The sequence below is a fragment of the Anabrus simplex genome, chromosome 8 (assembly GCF_040414725.1).
Source record: "Anabrus simplex isolate iqAnaSimp1 chromosome 8, ASM4041472v1, whole genome shotgun sequence".
Taxonomy (NCBI): domain Eukaryota; kingdom Metazoa; phylum Arthropoda; class Insecta; order Orthoptera; family Tettigoniidae; genus Anabrus; species Anabrus simplex.
The window spans coordinates 44,598,847-44,617,952 of NC_090272.1; the positions used below are offsets into that span (position 1 = coordinate 44,598,847).

The 19,106-nt window shown below is 41.1% G+C and overlaps 1 protein-coding gene and 1 non-coding gene across 2 annotated transcripts in view; both read right to left on the reverse strand.

Annotated features, from left to right (window-relative positions):
- Grip128 (gamma-tubulin complex component 5) overlaps positions 1-19,106 on the reverse strand; it is a 334,747-nt gene that overhangs the window by 278,641 nt on the left and 37,000 nt on the right. The gene's annotated exons all lie outside the window — the stretch shown is intronic.
- Positions 8,140-8,216, reverse strand: TRNAL-CAA (transfer RNA leucine (anticodon CAA)). The gene has a single exon. It is a non-coding gene; the product is annotated as a tRNA-Leu (tRNA).

Genomic DNA, 19,106 nt, shown 5'->3' on the forward strand with positions numbered 1-19,106 from the left:
ATTATCAGATACCACGAGCACACTAACGCAATAAAATACAACAAGTTTTCAGCCATCGGCCAACACATGCAAGATTATAACCATAATTTCACCAATATTGAACAAGACATGGACATCCTCGTATTAGCAAACAAGGGCCCTTTACTGAACATAATGGAAAATTACTACATACACCTAGACCAATACTTTAATGCCAGTCACAATCTCAATGAAATCTCTGAGAAACCCAACATACTCTTCGATCTATTTATCACTTTCCTCAGAAACAATAATGCAGCCAACCTAAACTCAATCCTAAATTTAATCAAAAGTACTTTTCCAAGACAATTACACTTTCTCCCGCACCCTTCAGCCCCACCTTAAGCCCTCTTCCTAAGCCATATTTCATTTCAATACAAGAACTTACTGATTTCCATGATTATAATTTTTACAACACCCCATTTATACTTTATTCTTTGTTAAAAACCTCTGATTATGTATATTCCTTGTATTATTAACTATTACCATAACATCTCAATTCACTTGTTATTCTTTAAAATAATATTGTCTTAGGATTTCGCCGCAAATGATCTTTGCTCCAATACGGCTGATGATGACCCCTAGATGGGTCGAAACTAGTACCGTATAATTTTGTAATTTTGTGAATATATTGTATTGAAAAGGTGGAAACATTTAAGTTATTATTATTATTATTACTTTTTGTTTCTCACGCCCTTTGATTTTGCAGAGGTTTTTCCCCCATGCCTGATCTACATGCCACGAACAAAATAAACCAAACTTGGGGGGCATCATGACTGCAAGCAATGCATTATAAAATGTTTCAGCCATGTCCGACATGAACACTTTAGGGTTCAACGCGTCTGGAAGAGCATTTCTAATCATCGTAAATAAAATTTCAAATACTGCTGTGTCGGACCTATTTGATAGCATAAAAGCGCAAGGGAAACCCTGACATTTATCATCTATCACTAAGAGGATAGTCAGTTCGAAAGCGTACTTAGACCATGTGTACCATCAATACAAACAATGTTCCTTCCAAAACGTTCAAGTATTTCTTTCTGCGCTTCATTCATAATAATGAGGACAAAATCTTCCTCTTTTAGCTCAGGATTTGCTTCAGAAGGTATTCCCTGACCTTTGTAGAAACGAACTACACCACCGATTTCCTGCATCTCTTGGATCCACGATTCAACACTCGTACAATTGTTACCATGGCGTACAACTTCAGACTTTAAATTGTACTGCTGCTCAATGTTTAAAAGATCCTTCCTAGTGAGTAAGTGCACATGCTCTATGTCAGTACCGCAGACAGAATCCCTAATATCATCCAATATATTATCGAATGGAATTTTCATGGCAATTTTTGTTGCCAGCTCCTTTCTGTCTGATTCAGAGAGTCTCAACTGACCTAACTCGCCCTGGTGACCGACATGAGATTTACAGTACGACACTGATACTTTTCCTGATACATGAAATGTAACATCAATTGAAGCTGGATAGTGTCCATTTATTTTATTGCTACCAAGCATTTTTTGATGGCGCAGTTCATTTCCTTTACATTTCAAATTATTGTCTCTGTGGCATCGATAGGAACATTTCACTGAGCCATCAATCTTCGAATGTAATTTGACCGCCATGTAACAAAATCTCACAAAACATCCTTTTCTACTTCGATTTTCCCGTCTTGAACTCTTGTTCGTTTGAAAATTCTAAAAGTTCAGTCTTAACTGGAATGTCATGATCACTGATAAAAAGTTGAACAATTTCATCTCTAGTTCCACGATCTTCTACACAAAGGGGGAATTTCACTTTCGAATGAGTTTCAGAAATCTGGTTCCTATGCTTTAAATTTTTATGGCGAATGAAAGTGAATTTATTATTCGTACTAAAGGAGCACAAATCACACAAACTCGGGAGAGGAATTCAAATGTTTCGATCTAACGTGATTGTTTACGTTTTTCCTATAATTAAAATCCTTACTGCACACATCACACCTGAATTTCTCCATTCTAAGAATGCTGCGAAACTGGTTTGTCACCTCCAGTTAATAATTAGAAGACTCTAGATCGTTCTCTCTATATATTGTACTTCACTCATCAATAATTCTCAACACTACACAATAACGCCTCAGCGGGAAACTGTGCCTATAAAACCAGCTGTAGGTGCCAGTTCATGTGAAAAGATGCACCAGACAGAATGCCAAAGTTCTCTCTATACACGATCACTCACCAATTCTCAACACCAAACAACAACGCTTCAGCAGGAAACTGTACCTATAAAACCAGCTGTAGGCATCAGTTCATGTGAAAATATGCGTGAGACAGAATGCCAAACGAAGCAGGACCGAACATAGCCGAGCTGCTCCGAGTGGCTGCACACTGCAAGCAGAACGGAACTTAGCCGAGTTGCTCCGAGTGGCTGCACACTGTCAGGCACTAGACACAAGTGCAATGTGTGGACAAGCATAGTCACTCATCAGGATAAAGTTCTCGTCGATGACAGGTGCAAAAGGCACCACGTGATCCACTAAAATATCCTCGATGTATTGGTGGGCTGTCAGACCTACGTTCTTGACGAACACCTCGTGCACACATTGGTAGTAATCCCAGACCATCACAAAGCCTCCACTGAATGGTGTCCTTGCAGAGAAAGTACAGGGTGAATAACTTTCCCCGGACCTTCTTCATACTCTCTTCCTTCTGTCCAGTGCCCTCAAACAAAATCTGGATTCATACGTGAACGGCATTGAGCTCCCAATGCTCCATAGTCAAGATTCAATGGGCATTGGCGAATTGCATCCGAGAAGTGCGGTTTTCACATGTAAGCAGAGATCCTGTTCTTCCGCTGATGTTTGTGCTCCATACTTGCTGCAAATGATTTCTAGCCTCCACAGCTGTTTTGTGTCGATCACGAACTTGCATGACGAGAAAGCGATCATCGCGCTCAGTAGTGCTCCTCCTACAAACAGAACCGGGCACCCTGGTGTAAATATTGTCCTCTCTGTATCCTATAACAGTTCTGTACATGTTAGAACAAGGCGCCCCTATAACGCCTGTTACATAATGTATACTGCACCCATCGTCCACTAATGCTATAGCTCTTGCTGTATTTTAAGGTGAAGGAACCATTATGACCTGACTTAGAAGCGAGACTGTTGTAGACAAGCCGTAATGGCCACAAATATAAGCGGCACGAGAATTTACAACAATAAACCTTAAGACAGCCGTTTGTTGTTATTTTCGTCAAAAGGCGGGAATGGGCAGTATTGGTGTTGTGACTGTCATGATAAGTAATGTTTATCAATTATTGTGTTGATGATGGCGCTTTTTGTTTACAGGGGCCTAACATCTAGGTCATCAGCCCCCTAATGGTACGAAATGAGACGAAATGGAATGACAAATTAAAAATCCTCCACTGACCAGAATTCAAAACGTGAGGACGAAGAATGAATGGATGGATATCAATTTAAAACAATCAGTGGACCCAACCCGCAATGTCTCGCATTCACAGAAACTGATGTGAAATAATAGTATTACTGACCACAATAGTATTACTGCATATATAGCATAATACTGCATAGATGATGCTTTTAGTCTAAAGGGGTCCAAAATCCAAGTCATCAGCCCCTCATCATGGTACAAATCGCTAGGAAAGTAGAACCGTGGTATTTATCACGGTGCGGTACTAATCACAAGTAGCATAGACTCGCGCTATTCCACACAGTATGGTGGTACTACTCACAGGTAATGAAATTCACACATGTAATACAGACCTATGGTGTTTCGCACACTGCGGCGCCATTTACAGGCAACGCAAACCTATGGTGTTACAAGATTCTAACCACAGGGACTCGTGCTATCCCGTGGTGTCCCTCATATAGTGGGTACTAATCATAGGCAAGCCAGAACCATGGTGTCGCTCATATGAGGCGTTCAGAAGCCAAGCCGACTAACTCCAAAATTTTTACAAGTGCAAGTAATAACATGGTTAGGTAGCATCACTGAATATTTGTCAGTGCCCAAAACAACTAACTCCACAGTTAAATATTTTGCTGCCAGAATGTGCTATCTGCTCTGGCAACAAAACATTTTACCAGTGGGTTCAGTGGCCAAAGTGATTAACTCCACAGCTTTTTCTTTCATTTAAAAAAGAGCAAAAACTTGTAGCCACATCTATTCTCCAAGGGATTGGTATGATATTATTCTTGGCTGCAGGAAAACAAACAAATAAATAAAAAAATTCAATGTCTCTGTCCCCCCTAAAGAAGCCACTTTCTATGGAGTTAGTCACATTGCCAACTGAAAGTTTTGACACAGTATTCTGAGTGGTTTGTATACAAGTCATTTTCTTCTTCTTTTATGACCACATAGGATCACTTTAGTCAGTCTGTCGTTTAGGTCTCTTTGAAGGGATTGTTTGGGCTTTGCGGTTCTCCCAGTACTTCTTCAGACACTCCGATCTTCGTGCCCTTTCCTCAGTTGAAAATATGCATGTTGTCTGTTTGTTTTGTGCAAGGGTAAAGTGGAGGTTTGTATTCTTGAGTTATGTATTCAATTTTATCTTATTTGTGGTGTCTTCTGTTGTAAGGCCTATTTCCTTCAGATCCTCTCTTATTTCTCTGATCCATTTACATCCTGTTGTGGTTTTTTTTGAGACGAGATTGTGTTGTACTAGTTGTTTCAGAAGTCTCGAATCCTGCATCCTCATGATATGTCCAAAGAATCCCAGTCTCCTCTTACGCATAGTATCTGTAATGGGTTCTAGCTCTTTGTACATGACTTTGTTAGGTATTAACCGCCACTGTCCATCTTTCTGGTATTTTTTGTTGATGCAGGTTCTTCCGATCCTCCTTTCAATTTTCTGAAGTCTGTCAGTCTTTGATTGTTTATTCAGGTAAAAAAGTGTTTCTGCTGCATATGTAGCTTCTGGTTTTATAACTGTGTTGTAGTGTTTTATTTTTGTATTTATTCATAGACATTTCTTTTTGTAGATATCCCATGTTAATTTTTGTGCTTTAGCTAATCTAAGTTACTTGTTCTTGTTTGGATTGAGATTTTTTCATTTCAGTTATGTGTTATTACTTCTCCAAGATATTTAAATTGAGTTACTATTTTGATTTTATTACCATTTATGGTAACTTCTTTTAGTTGTGTCGGTTTTTGGGGCATAATTTCTGTTTTTTCAAATGATATTTTGAGGCCAATTTTATTTTCAATGTTTTGAAGTTCTGATATTTGGGTTTTTGCTTCTTTTATGCTAAATCGTCAGCGAAACCCCGGCAATTTGTTTTGATTTTTCGGCCAATCTTTATTTTTGGGGGACATTTCCTAAACCATTCCCTCATTACCATTTCCAGAGCACAAATAATAGTGGTGAGAGCCCATCTCCCTGCTGTAGTCCAGTTTTAATTTCAAATGTCTCTGATGTTTCACCCCTAAACTTCACTTTTGATTTGGTGTCGGTGAGAGTCAATTTTATCATGTTTATTAATTTGGGGTGTAGTCCAAGGTGCCTTAAAATTTTAAACAGAGATTCTCTATGGATGCAATCATAAGCTTTCTTGAAATCTACAAATGTTATCAACATATCTCTGTTTCTTCTCCTGTTATAGTCCATCATCAACTTAAGACTCATGATCTGATCAGGACAGTTTCTCCAGGGTCTGAAACCTCCTTGATATTCTCCTAGTTCTTTCTCAAGTTGTAAACTTATCCTATTAAGGATGATTATTGAAAATATTTTGTATGTTATGTCTAGGAGCGAGATTCCCCTGTAGTTATTAGGGTCGGTTTTGTCTCCTTTTTTGTGAAGTGGGTGAATGAGGGCTGTTGTCCAGTTCTTCTTTAATCCAGATAGAGACAAGCTGTTGATGGAGGGCAACTTTTGCTGATGTTCCTGCACATTTCCAGATTTCCGCAAAAGTCTGATCTCCTGGCGCTTTGTAGTTTTTTAATTTATTCAGAGCTTGGTGGACTTCCTTTATTGTGGGGGGATTGATGTTCTCTGGTGGTGTTTTTATCAGGGTGTTGGTGTCCAAATCTGAGTTCTGTAGGTTCCTCACAATTTAAAAGCTTGTTGAAATATTTAGCCAGAATTTCTGCATTGTCTTTATTGTTATGAGCCAGCTTACCATTTTCATCCTTCATCAGTAGGGTCGGGGGTTCATATTTTTGGAGCTGCTTTCTGAAGGTTTTGTAGTAGTCCCTTGATTGAGTTTTATTGAATTGTTCTTCAATTAACTGCAGTGTGTCCTTATGAGTTGTCTTTTTGTTCTTCTTAAGACTTGGGTAGTTTCTTTTCTCTGTTTTACTAGATTTTGATAGGATATTTCTGTTTTTTGGGACTGATGTAATAGCCATGCTTGATGTCTTTTCTCCACTGTTTTATCACATTCACTGTTCCGCCATTGGTGTTTTTTATGTGGTTTAATTGGAGCCAGGTCTTCTGCAATTTGTTTAAGGTTGTGTACTAAGTCTTCAAGTTTATCTGTGATTTTCATTTTTTCAGTTGCTTTCTGGTAATTTTTGTTGTTGATTAGCTGGGTAGGATCTATTTTTCTTTTAGTTTTAAGGGCTTGCTTTTGTTGTCTCCTCTGGGGAGTGAGTTTAATTTTAATTTTAACTACGTTGTGATCTGAGCCTGTGTCTATTCCTCGGAGGACTTTGACGTTATAGATCTCTTTGTGGTGGTATTTGTCCATGCAGATGTGATCCAGTTGCCATTCTCCTTTAGTGCAGTCAGGGTGTTTCCATGTTTTGAGTTTTTGAGGTTTCCTCTTAAAACATGCAGATTTTGAGATTAAATTATCGTTTCTACACAGGTCAACTAGTCTCTCTCTATTTTTATTTGTTTTCTTGTGTGCTGGCCATTTTCCGATGATGTCACGGTATTTTCTTTCTCTGCCTAGTTGAGCGCTGAAGTCGCCTATTAATAATTTTACATGGTGTTTGGGGATGTTATCTATGGTCTGGTCCAATAGGTCCCAAAATTCTTCTGTTTCCTCATGGTCTTTTGAGGAGTTGTTTTTAACATTAGTCATTTTATTAAACAAATATGCACAAACAAAACTTTCAGTTGGCAATGTGACTAACTCCATAGAAAGTGGCTTCTTTAGGGGGGGACAGAGACATTGAAATTTTTTATTTATAAAGTGCTGAATACGTAACCTTAATTGTAAAAATATAAATGAGTGTATTGTAAATATGCTGAAAACTGAACTGAGATTTTTACAGATCAATAACTTCAACTGTTTGTACTGAACATTTGTATTTGATGGCGTTAGCTTGGCTTCTGAACGCCTCATATAGTGTTACTAATCACAGGTACTGTAAAAGCCTGCATCGTACTCTTTTGCTACTAATCACAAAGCTATTTCTCTACCTAACATAGTGGTACTACGTGCAAGAACACGCAACGCATGGTGTTCCCCGCATGGTGGTACTAATCACAAGTAGTTCCATGGTTCTAATTCAATCATCCCTTGGTTGCCCCTTTTAGTCACCTCTTATGACAGGCAGGGGATACTGTGGGTGTATTCTTCGTCTGCATCCCCCACCCACAGGGTGTTGTGTGTTTGGTCCGCGAGAGGTATTTTATTTCCCTGAAGTCCGCCAGCAAGCCGTTTAGGACCACCGTATCCGCCACCTGGGAGTATCACTTCTCCCCCTGCTACACCACAGTAGTAGGTTCGTGGAATTATTGTGCTGAAACATCTCAAATGGGCTTATTACCTTATGATACATTGCCATATTGTTGTAATATAACATTTAATTTATACACGGTTTCAAATGGACTAACATTAAATTTTGTCTCAAATAAATAGGGTTTCGCTTTTTCTTTTGTCGGTGAGTGTATATATACACAGAATACCCAGATGCATCCGAGAGGTGCGGTTTTCACATGTAAGCAGAGATCCTGTGGCGGGGCTCTTGAACTTCAAATCAGCTGTAGTCCAGTACGGATTGACAGTACCCACACAGAGAAGATTGACACTCGACTGAATTATTATAAACTATAAATTTCATAAATACTGAATTTTCACAACCGCACTGTAATCGAAACTGACTTTCAACCTATTAGGTCGTGTTACGTACATTTAGTACGTGTTGAAAAGGTGCTAAGTACAGAACAAAAATGGCCAACCAAACACCAGTGGGATCCGAACCCACAACCTCCCGATTTTGCGTCGGTTGCTCTACCAATTGAGCTATGGTGGCCTAGGCCATCTTTGTTCTGTTGGAAAGGATCTAAGCTACATGTCTGGCACTACTGCCATCACACTGTAGAGTGCGTTTAAGTCGGTTTTGATTATACATTTCATTACAATACAATATATGAAGTAAATACTATTACATCAGTCTTGGGCCTAGTTTCAGCCACTTAGTGGCCATCCTCAGCCAAAATAAAATTAAACAGATTATGTGATAACTAAAACAAATGTATACAAGAAAAAGACAATGTTGCAGGAATAATATTAACATTAAAATACACATAAAACAAAAATTATGGTTGTGATCTTGTCCTAATATGATGTCTTTAGGTAGAGTTAACTACTCGGGCAATGAAGTAAATCTAGAAATGATAGCCAGAATTAGGAATGAATAAACAAACATAAAATTAAAAAGGAGATAATTATTATTCATGAGACTCACCTCTATAGTAAAAGGTACAGTCTGATGTGGAACAGACAATGATATGCTACAGGAAGCAGGCAAGTCATGTATACAAGCACTGTCCTGTTTTAGGAAGCAGGCAATGGAAACAAAGGAGATAGGGAGAGGAGGGGAGAGGGATAAAGAAAGGAGAGAGAAGGGAAGGGGGAGAGCTGGTGGCAAAGGGCAGGAGGGGAGCGGGAGATGAGGGTTTTCTAAGGTGGGGCTGAAGGATGTTGAAATAAAGACTGCTGCTGAGAGGGAAATTTAAAGAGATTATAAAAGAAAGAATTCTTTTTATCTGAGACATGATTACTAAAGATAGGAATTAAAAGGTGAAATAAAATGTTTGACTTCTCTGAAATTTCATTTAGATTGAAGTTACAATTGAAAAACTGTTCCACAGATGAATAAAACAATTTTCCGTAGAATTGAGCAAAGGCCTTTTTGTATAACTTTGAGAATTTTCATGTCTTGGTTGATATTAGTGAACTTATGGTTAATATCACCCACATGCATGGCCAAAAAACTGTTGTATTTCAGGGTGTTAACATGCTCTAAGTATCTTCTATGGAAGCTCCTACCTGTTTGACCGACATAAGATGTGTCACAATTATTGCAATTGAGTCCACCATAAACACCTGAGTTAGTGAACTTGTTGCTATGGTTAATAGAATTGGTATTGTGTAAAAAATCTGTGTTTCTGTTACAAGTTTTGAAGGCTATTTTGACATCATGCTTTTTACATGTGTTTGTGATTTGGCAGACTACTTTATTACTAAATGTAAAAGTAAATAAAAAATTGTTATGAGCTTATTCTTTTGTTAAGATGGTTGAAGGTTGGTGTTTCTGTTCATTAATTATTTTCTCTATAAAGGTGCTGTTGTAGCCATTAAATTTAGCTATACTGCGAATGGTGTTTAATTTGTTTTTAAGTTCTTCTTTAGACAGTGAGATAGTAAAAGCATGGTGTTCCATACTATGGTATGCTGCACATTTATGAGCAAATGGGTGTATGGAATCTTGATGTATTGTGTTAGCGGTTTGCGTTGGTTTTCTAAAAATCTTGTAGCTCAATGAACCAGGTTGTCTGATGATCGTTAGATCTGAATAATTGAGTTTCTTATCGTTCTCTGATTCTGATACGTGGGTCAATGTGATTGAGACTGGATAGAGTGTCGATGGCATCAGATGCACTTTCGTTCATGATCACAAGAGTTTCATCCACATATCTTGTCCAAAAAATAATATTACTAAAGATGTTGTTCTTATTAATTTTGGTGTGTTCTAAATGATCCAGATAGATTTCACCTAGGATGCCTGGTGCTGGCGATCCCATAGTTAACCCACCTTGCTAATAAATGGTATTGTCAGATGTGAAATAATTGTTAATCAAAACCATTTTTAGAATAGAGATGAAATCTTGAATTTCTAGTGGCTCAGGCCACTGTTTATTTAAATTGTTGTTAATAATGGGACAAATATTTGAAATCGGGATGCTTGGGTACATCTTAACAATATCGAAGGAATGGAGATAATAGTTGGGTTGAATAGTAAGATGATTTAGATTTTCAACCAATTCTAGGGTGTTCTTAATGGAATTCCCAAATAAAAAATGGTAATTTATTTTGAGGAAGTGTTAGATGAACTGTGAAACTTTATATAAAGTCTGTAATTAATGATGGGTCGGATAGGAATATCAGTTTTATGTATACTGGGAGTTCTTTGGGAGTTGGCAGGCCTGGATTCATACTAAGTAACTTATTTCTTTCTTTGTTAACAGACATGATGCATTTATGAGTGTGTGTTTAAGCTGATGCTGAATCTTTAGTGTAGGGTGCCTTTTTATTATAGAAAATGAGCTGTCTGAAGAATTGTTTAGTTTTTTCTACGTAATCTGACTTATTCGTAATAACAGTGGAGTTGCCTTTATCGGCTTTTGTTATGATAAGATCATTGTCAGAGATTTTCTTCTGAAAATCTAATATCTTTTTGTTTGTTAGGAGTTCAGTTTGGCATATATTAATACTAGTGGCATTGATTATTGGGATGGAAGGTTTTCTGTTATATATAGATTTGAAGATGTTATTCAGTTTCTTTTTAGCTTCGAATCTCATTTCTTCTTGTTGATCTACTGGCATTTTACTAATGGCTAACTCTGATTCCACCGTAATGGTGATGACGTCATTGAGAAAGCTGGAAGAGGGCCAGTTGTGTTTCGGACCCTAGCTCAATATGGATGTCTCAATATTATTCAATGTCACTTTGGAGAGATTAATAACAGGGGAGTGAAACTGAGCAAGTCTGTCAGAGGGAGTTTGTGTTCTTTTGGCTTAAATGGTGGTGGATTTAGAGTCTTTGAAGAATTTTAACTTTTTCTCTAGAACCAATGTTTTTTGATAACATGGTTATAGTCTATAATTGATGTAAGATTGAAAAATATTCCAATGAGCTTAAGAATGAAGGTTATTTATCGAGATGATTTCATCTTGTAACCGGATTTTTAGTTCTGGTTTGAGTTTTCATAGTTTGGAAAGAGGATCTGTGTTTCTTAGCATTACCTTCGAGAAAATTAAGTGTCAAATCATAGGTTATACATTGTTTTAGAAAATCAATATCGTTCCTTAATTTGGCTATTAAAACTTTTAAGCCTAAAAATAAGAATGCTTTCTTCTTTGCCTGGTCGGCAGCATAATTATAAGTTGTTGTTGTTTGAGTCATCAGTCCATAGACTGGTTTGATGCAGCCCTCCATGCCACCCTATCCTGTGCTAACCTTTTCATTTCTACGTAGCTATTGCATCCTACATCTGCTCTAATCTGTTTGTCATATTCATACCTTGGTCTACCCCTACCGTTCTTGCCACCTACACTTCCTTCAAAAACCAACTGAACAAGTCCTGGGTGTCTTAAGATGTGTCCTATCATTCTATCTCTTCTTCTCGTCAAATTTAGCCAAATCGATCTCCTCTCACCAATTCGATTCAGTATCTCTTCATTCGTGATTCGATCTATCCATCTCACCTTCAGCATTCTTCTGTAACACCACATTTCAAAAGCTTCTATTCTCTTTCTTTCTGAGCTAGTTATAGTCCATGTTTCACTTCCATACAATGCCACGCTCCACACAAAAGTCTTCAAAAACATCTTTCTAATTCCGATATCAATGTTTGAAGTGAGCAAATTTCTTTTCTTAAGAAAGCTCTTCCTTGCTTGTGCTAGTCTGCATTTTATGTCCTCCTTACTTCTGCCATCGTTGGTTATTTTACTACCCAAGTAACAATATTCATCTACTTCCTTTAAGACTTCGTTTCCTAATCTAATATTCCCTACATCACCTGCCTTCGTTCGACTGCACTCCATTACTTTTGTTTTGGACTTATTTATTTTCATCTTGTACTCCTTACCTAAGACTTCATCCATACCATTCAGCGCAGTCTCAGATAAAATAACAATATCATCGGCAAATCTCAAGGTTTTGATTTCCTCTCCTTGGACTGTGATTCCCTTTCCAAATTTCTCTTTGATTTCCTTTACTGCCTGTTCTATGTAAACATTGAAAAGGAGAGGGGACAAACTGCAGCCTTGCCTCACTCCTTTCTGGATTGCTGCTTCTTTTTCAAAGCCCTCGATTCTTATCACTGCAGACTGATTTTTATACAGGTTGTAGAGAATTCTTCGTCCTCGGTATCTGATCCCTATCATCTTCAGAATCATAAATAGCCTGGTCCAATCAACATTATCGAATGCCTTTTCTAGATCTACGAATGCCATGTACGTGGGCTTGTCCTTCTTGATTCGATCCTCTAAGATCAGACGTAAAGTCAGAATTGCTTCACGTGTTCCTACATTTCAATATAAATGGTCCGCCATTGGACATCACAAATTTTCCAGCCAACCCATTCCTGGCCGCCAGCGCCTCGCCCTCGCGCGCCAGGCCGGGCTCACCAGTTGGCACCTAGCACACCTACCAAGACGCCAGCTAGTGCACACCATGGAGGCCACTGCACAGGCCAACTGCAGCCACCAGCAGTGCCAACGCACCACGAGAGACTTTGTCTCATTATCAAAAATTGATGCCCGCCTGGCCATCACATATATAGATGTTGATTCCCATAGGGAATCTGAAATATTTGCTCCGAATGAGCAAATTTATAATACCAATATAAATGGTCCGCCATTGGACATCACAAATTTTCCAGCCAACCCATTCCTGGCCGCCAGCGCCTCGCCCTCGCGCGCAAGGCCGGGCTCACCAGTTGGCACCTAGCACACCTACCAAGACGCCAGCTAGTGCACACCATGGAGGCCACTGCACAGGCCAACTGCAGCCACCAGCAGTGCCAACGCACCACGAGAGACTTTGTCTCATTATCAAAAATTGATGCCCGCCTGGCCATCACATATATAGATGTTGATTCCCATAGGGAATCTGAAATATTTGCTCCGAATGAGCAAATTTATAATACCAATATAAATGGTCCGCCATTGGACATCACAAATTTTCCAGCCAACCCATTCCTGGCCGCCAGCGCCTCGCCCTCGCGCGCCAGGCCGGGCTCACCAGTTGGCACCTAGCACACCTACCAAGACGCCAGCTAGTGCACACCATGGAGGCCACTGCACAGGCCAACTGCAGCCACCAGCAGTGCCAACGCACCACGAGAGACTTTGTCTCATTATCAAAAATTGATGCCCGCCTGGCCATCACATATATAGATGTTGATTCCCATAGGGAATCTGAAATATTTGCTCCGAATGAGCAAATTTATAATACCAATATAAATGGTCCGCCATTGGACATCACAAATTTTCCAGCCAACCCATTCCTGGCCGCCAGCGCCTCGCCCTCGCGCGCCAGGCCGGGCTCACCAGTTGGCACCTAGCACACCTACCAAGACGCCAGCTAGTGCACACCACGGAGGCCACTGCACAGGCCAACTGCAGCCACCAGCAGTGCCAACGCACCACGAGAGACTTTGTCTCATTATCAAAAATTGATGCCCGCCTGGCCATCACATATATAGATGTTGATTCCCATAGGGAATCTGAAATATTTGCTCCGAATGAGCAAATTTATAATACCAATATAAATGGTCCGCCATTGGACATCACAAATTTTCCAGCCAACCCATTCCTGGCCGCCAGCGCCTCGCCCTCGCGCGCCAGGCCGGGCTCACCAGTTGGCACCTAGCACACCTACCAAGACGCCAGCTAGTGCACACCATGGAGGCCACTGCACAGGCCAACTGCAGCCACCAGCAGTGCCAACGCACCACGAGAGACTTTGTCTCATTATCAAAAATTGATGCCCGCCTGGCCATCACATATATAGATGTTGATTCCCATAGGGAATCTGAAATATTTGCTCCGAATGAGCAAATTTATAATACCAATATAAATGGTCCGCCATTGGACATCACAAATTTTCCAGCCAACCCATTCCTGGCCGCCACTAGCTGGCGTCTTGGTAGGTGTGCTAGGTGCCAACTGGTGAGCCCGGCCTGGCGCGCGAGGGCGAGGCGCTGGCGGCCAGGAATGGGTTGGCTGGAAAATTTGTGATGTCCAATGGCGGACCATTTATATTGGTATTATAAATTTGCTCATTCGGAGCAAATATTTCAGATTCCCTATGGGAATCAACATCTATATATGTGATGGCCATGCGGGCATCAATTTTTGATAATGAGACAAAGTCTCTCGTGGTGCGTTGGCACTGCTGGTGGCTGCAGTTGGCCTGTGCAGTGGCCTCCATGGTGTGCACTAGCTGGCGTCTTGGTAGGTGTGCTAGGTGCCAACTGGTGAGCCCGGCCTGGCGCGCGAGGGCGAGGCGCTGGCGGCCAGGAATGGGTTGGCTGGAAAATTTGTGATGTCCAATGGCGGACCATTTATATTGGTATTATAAATTTGCTCATTCGGAGCAAATATTTCAGATTCCCTATGGGAATCAACATCTATATATGTGATGGCCAGGCGGGCATCAATTTTTGATAATGAGACAAAGTCTCTCGTGGTGCGTTGGCACTGCTGGTGGCTGCAGTTGGCCTGTGCAGTGGCCTCCATGGTGTGCACTAGCTGGCGTCTTGGTAGGTGTGCTAGGTGCCAACTGGTGAGCCCGGCCTGGCGCGCGAGGGCGAGGCGCTGGCGGCCAGGAATGGGTTGGCTGGAAAATTTGTGATGTCCAATGGCGGACCATTTATATTGGTATTATAAATTTGCTCATTCGGAGCAAATATTTCAGATTCCCTATGGGAATCAACATCTATATATGTGATGGCCAGGCGGGCATCAATTTTTGATAATGAGACAAAGTCTCTCGTGGTGCGTTGGCACTGCTGGTGGCTGCAGTTGGCCTGTGCAGTGGCCTCCATGGTGTGCACTAGCTGGCGTCTTGGTAGGTGTGCTAGGTGCCAACTGGTGAGCCCGGCCTGGCGCGCGAGGGCGAGGCGCTGGCGGCCAGGAATGGGTTGGCTGGAAAATTTGTGATGTCCAATGGCGGACCATTTATATTGGTATTATAAATTTGCTCATTCGGAGCAAATATTTCAGATTCCCTATGGGAATCAACATCTATATATGTGATGGCCAGGCGGGCATCAATTTTTGATAATGAGACAAAGTCTCTCGTGGTGCGTTGGCACTGCTGGTGGCTGCAGTTGGCCTGTGCAGTGGCCTCCATGGTGTGCACTAGCTGGCGTCTTGGTAGGTGTGCTAGGTGCCAACTGGTGAGCCCGGCCTGGCGCGCGAGGGCGAGGCGCTGGCGGCCAGGAATGGGTTGGCTGGAAAATTTGTGATGTCCAATGGCGGACCATTTATATTGGTATTATAAATTTGCTCATTCGGAGCAAATATTTCAGATTCCCTATGGGAATCAACATCTATATATGTGATGGCCAGGCGGGCATCAATTTTTGATAATGAGACAAAGTCTCTCGTGGTGCGTTGGCACTGCTGGTGGCTGCAGTTGGCCTGTGCAGTGGCCTCCATGGTGTGCACTAGCTGGCGTCTTGGTAGGTGTGCTAGGTGCCAACTGGTGAGCCCGGCCTGGCGCTCGAGGGCGAGGCGCTGGCGGCCAGGAATGGGTTGGCTGGAAAATTTGTGATGTCCAATGGCGGACCATTTATATTGGTATTATAAATTTGCTCATTCGGAGCAAATATTTCAGATTCCCTATGGGAATCAACATCTATATATGTGATGGCCAGGCGGGCATCAATTTTTGATAATGAGACAAAGTCTCTCGTGGTACGTTGGCACTGCTGGTGGCTGCAGTTGGCCTGTGCAGTGGCCTCCATGGTGTGCACTAGCTGGCGTCTTGGTAGGTGTGCTAGGTGCCAACTGGTGAGCCCGGCCTGGCGCGCGAGGGCGAGGCGCTGGCGGCCAGGAATGGGTTGGCTGGAAAATTTGTGATGTCCAATGGCGGACCATTTATATTGGTATTATAAATTTGCTCATTCGGAGCAAATATTTCAGATTCCCTATGGGAATCAACATCTATATATATTCCTACATTTCTTCTGAAGCCAAATTGATCATCCCCCAACTCAGCTTCAACTTGTTTTTCCATTCTTCTGTAAATAATACGTGTTAAAATTTTGCAGGCACGAGATACTAAACTAATAGTGCGGTAGTTTTCACACCTGTCAGCACCGGCTTTCTTGGGAATAGGTATAACAACATTCTGCTGAAAATCGGATGGGACTTCTCCTGTCTCCTACATCTTGCACACTAAATGAAATAACCTTACCATGCTGGTTTCTCCTAAGGCAGTCAGTAATTCAGCAGGAATATCATCAATTCCAGGTGCCTTGTTCCTATTTAGGTCACTCACAGCTCTGTCAAACTCTGACCTCAAAAGTGGGTCTCCCATTTCATCAGCATCAACAGCCTCTTCATGTTCCAAAACGAAATTATCTACATCGTTACCTTGATACAACTGTTGGATATGCTCCTGCCATCTTTCTGCTTTGTCTTCTTTCCCTAGAAGTGGCTTTCCATCTGAGCTCTTAATATTCATGCACCTAGATTTCCTTTCTCCAAAGGTTTCCTTGATTTTCCTGTATGCAGCATCTACCTTTCCCAGGACCATACAGCCTTCGACATCCTTGCACTTCTCCTTCAGCCATTCTTCCTTAGCTACCTTGCAATTTCTATCCACTTCATTCTTTAATCGCCTGTATTCTTTTCTGCCCTCTTCATTTCTAGCATTCTTGTATTTTCGTCGTTCATCAATCAGGTCTAGTATCTCCTGAGTTATCCACTGATTCTTAGTTGATCTTTTCTTCCTTCCTAACATTTCTTCAGCAGCCCTACTGACTTCATTTTTCATGACTCCCCACTCTTCCTCTACTGTGTTTCCTTCGGTCTTTTCATTTAGTCCTTGTGCAACATGTTCCTTGAAACAATCCATCACACTCTTTTCTTTCAACTTGTCTAGATCCCATCTTTTTGCATTCTTTCCTTTCTTCAATTTCTTCAATTTCAGATGGCATTTCATGACCAACAAGTTGTGGTCAGAGTCCACGTCTGCTCCTGGGAAAGTTTTGCTATCCAACACCTGGTTTCTGAATCTCTGCCTAATCATAATGAAGTCTATTTGATACCTTCCAGTGTCTCCAGGTCTCGTCCACGTATACAGCCGTCGTTTGTGGTGTTTGAACCAAGTATTGGCGAGGACTAAATTATGGTCAGTGCAGAATTCAACCAGTCGACTTCCTCTTTCGTTCCTTTGTCCCAATCCAAATTCTCCTACTGTGCTACCTTCTCTTCCTTGGCCTACTACTGCGTTCCAGTCTCCCATCACAATTAGATTCTCGTCACCTTTGACATATTGTATTAAATCTTCTATCTCCTCATATATTCTTTCAATTTCTTCATCATCCGCTGAACTAGTAGGCATATAGACATGCACTATTGTGGTGGGCATTGGTTTGGTGTCTATCTTGGCGACAATAATTCTTTCACTATGCTGGTCGTAGTAGCTTATCCGCTGCCCTATTTTCTTATTCATTATTAAACTAACTCCTGCATTACCCCTGTTTGATTTCGTGTTGATAATTCGGTAGTCGCCTGACCAAAAATCCTGTTCTTCCTGCCAACGTACTTCACTTATACCAACTACATCTAACTTTAGCCTATCCGTCTTCCTTTTCAGATTCTCTAACCTACCACAACGATTCAAACTTCTAACATTCCACGCTCCGACTCGCAGAATGTCAGTATCCATCTTCCTGATGATCGCCCCCTCTCGTGTAGTCCCCACCCGGAGATCCGAATGGGGGACTAGTTTACCTCCGGAATATTTTACCCGGGAGGAAGCCATCATCAGTACATCATTCATACAGAGAGAGCTGCATGTCCTCGGGAGGTGGTTACGGCTGTAGTTTCCCGTTGCTTTCAGCCGTGTAGCAGTATCAACTCAGCTAAGCCATGTTGAGTATTATTACAAGGCCGTATCAGTCAATCATCTAGACTGCCGCCCTTGCAACTACCGAAAGGCTGCTACCCCCCTTTCGATGAACCATTCGTTAGTCTGGTCTCTCAACAGATACCCATCCGATATGGTTGCACCTGCGGTTCGGCTATCTGCATCATTGGGACACGCAAGCCTCCCCACCGCGGCAAGGTCTGTTCCGTACTGAACTGCAATTATAAGAAATAAATTGACAAGAGGACCTTTCCATTACAATATATCAAGTGAATAATGTTACATCAGTCTTGGGACTAGTTTCAGCCTCTTAGTGGCCATCTCCAGCCAAAATAAATTTGAACAGATTATGTGATAACTAAAACACAGGTATACAAGACAAAGACAATGTTGCAAGAATAATTATGATATACATATAAAACAAAAATTATGGTTGTGATTATCTTGTCATAATATGATGTCTTTAAGTAGAGTTAGGACCTCAGCCAATGAAGTAAATCTAGAAATGATGGCCAGAATTAGGACTGAATAAACAAACAGAAAAGAAATTAAAAAGGAGATAAATATTATTTATGAGACTAACCTCTATAGCAAAAGATACAGTCTGATGTGGAACACATACTGACATGTTAGAAGAAGCAGGCAGATCACGGAAACAAGCACTAACCTGTTGTAGGAAGCAGGCAATGGAAACAGAGGAGATTGGGAGAGGAGGGGAGGGAGATAAAGAGAGAGGGAGGGGAAGGAAGGGGAGGAGGGAAGGGAGATAAAGGAAGCGGGAGGGGAAGGGAGGGGAGGAGGGGAGGGAGATAAAGGGAGAGGTGTCTAAGGTGGGGCTGAAGGATGTGGAAAGAAATACCGCTGCTAAGAGGAAAATTTAGAGATGTTAAAAGAAAGAATTATTTTTATCTGAGACATGATTACCAATTACAGGAATTAAAAGATGAAATAAAAAGTTTGATTTCTCTGAAATTTCATTTAGATTGAAGTTACGATTGAAAAACTGTTCCAGATGGATAAAACAATTTT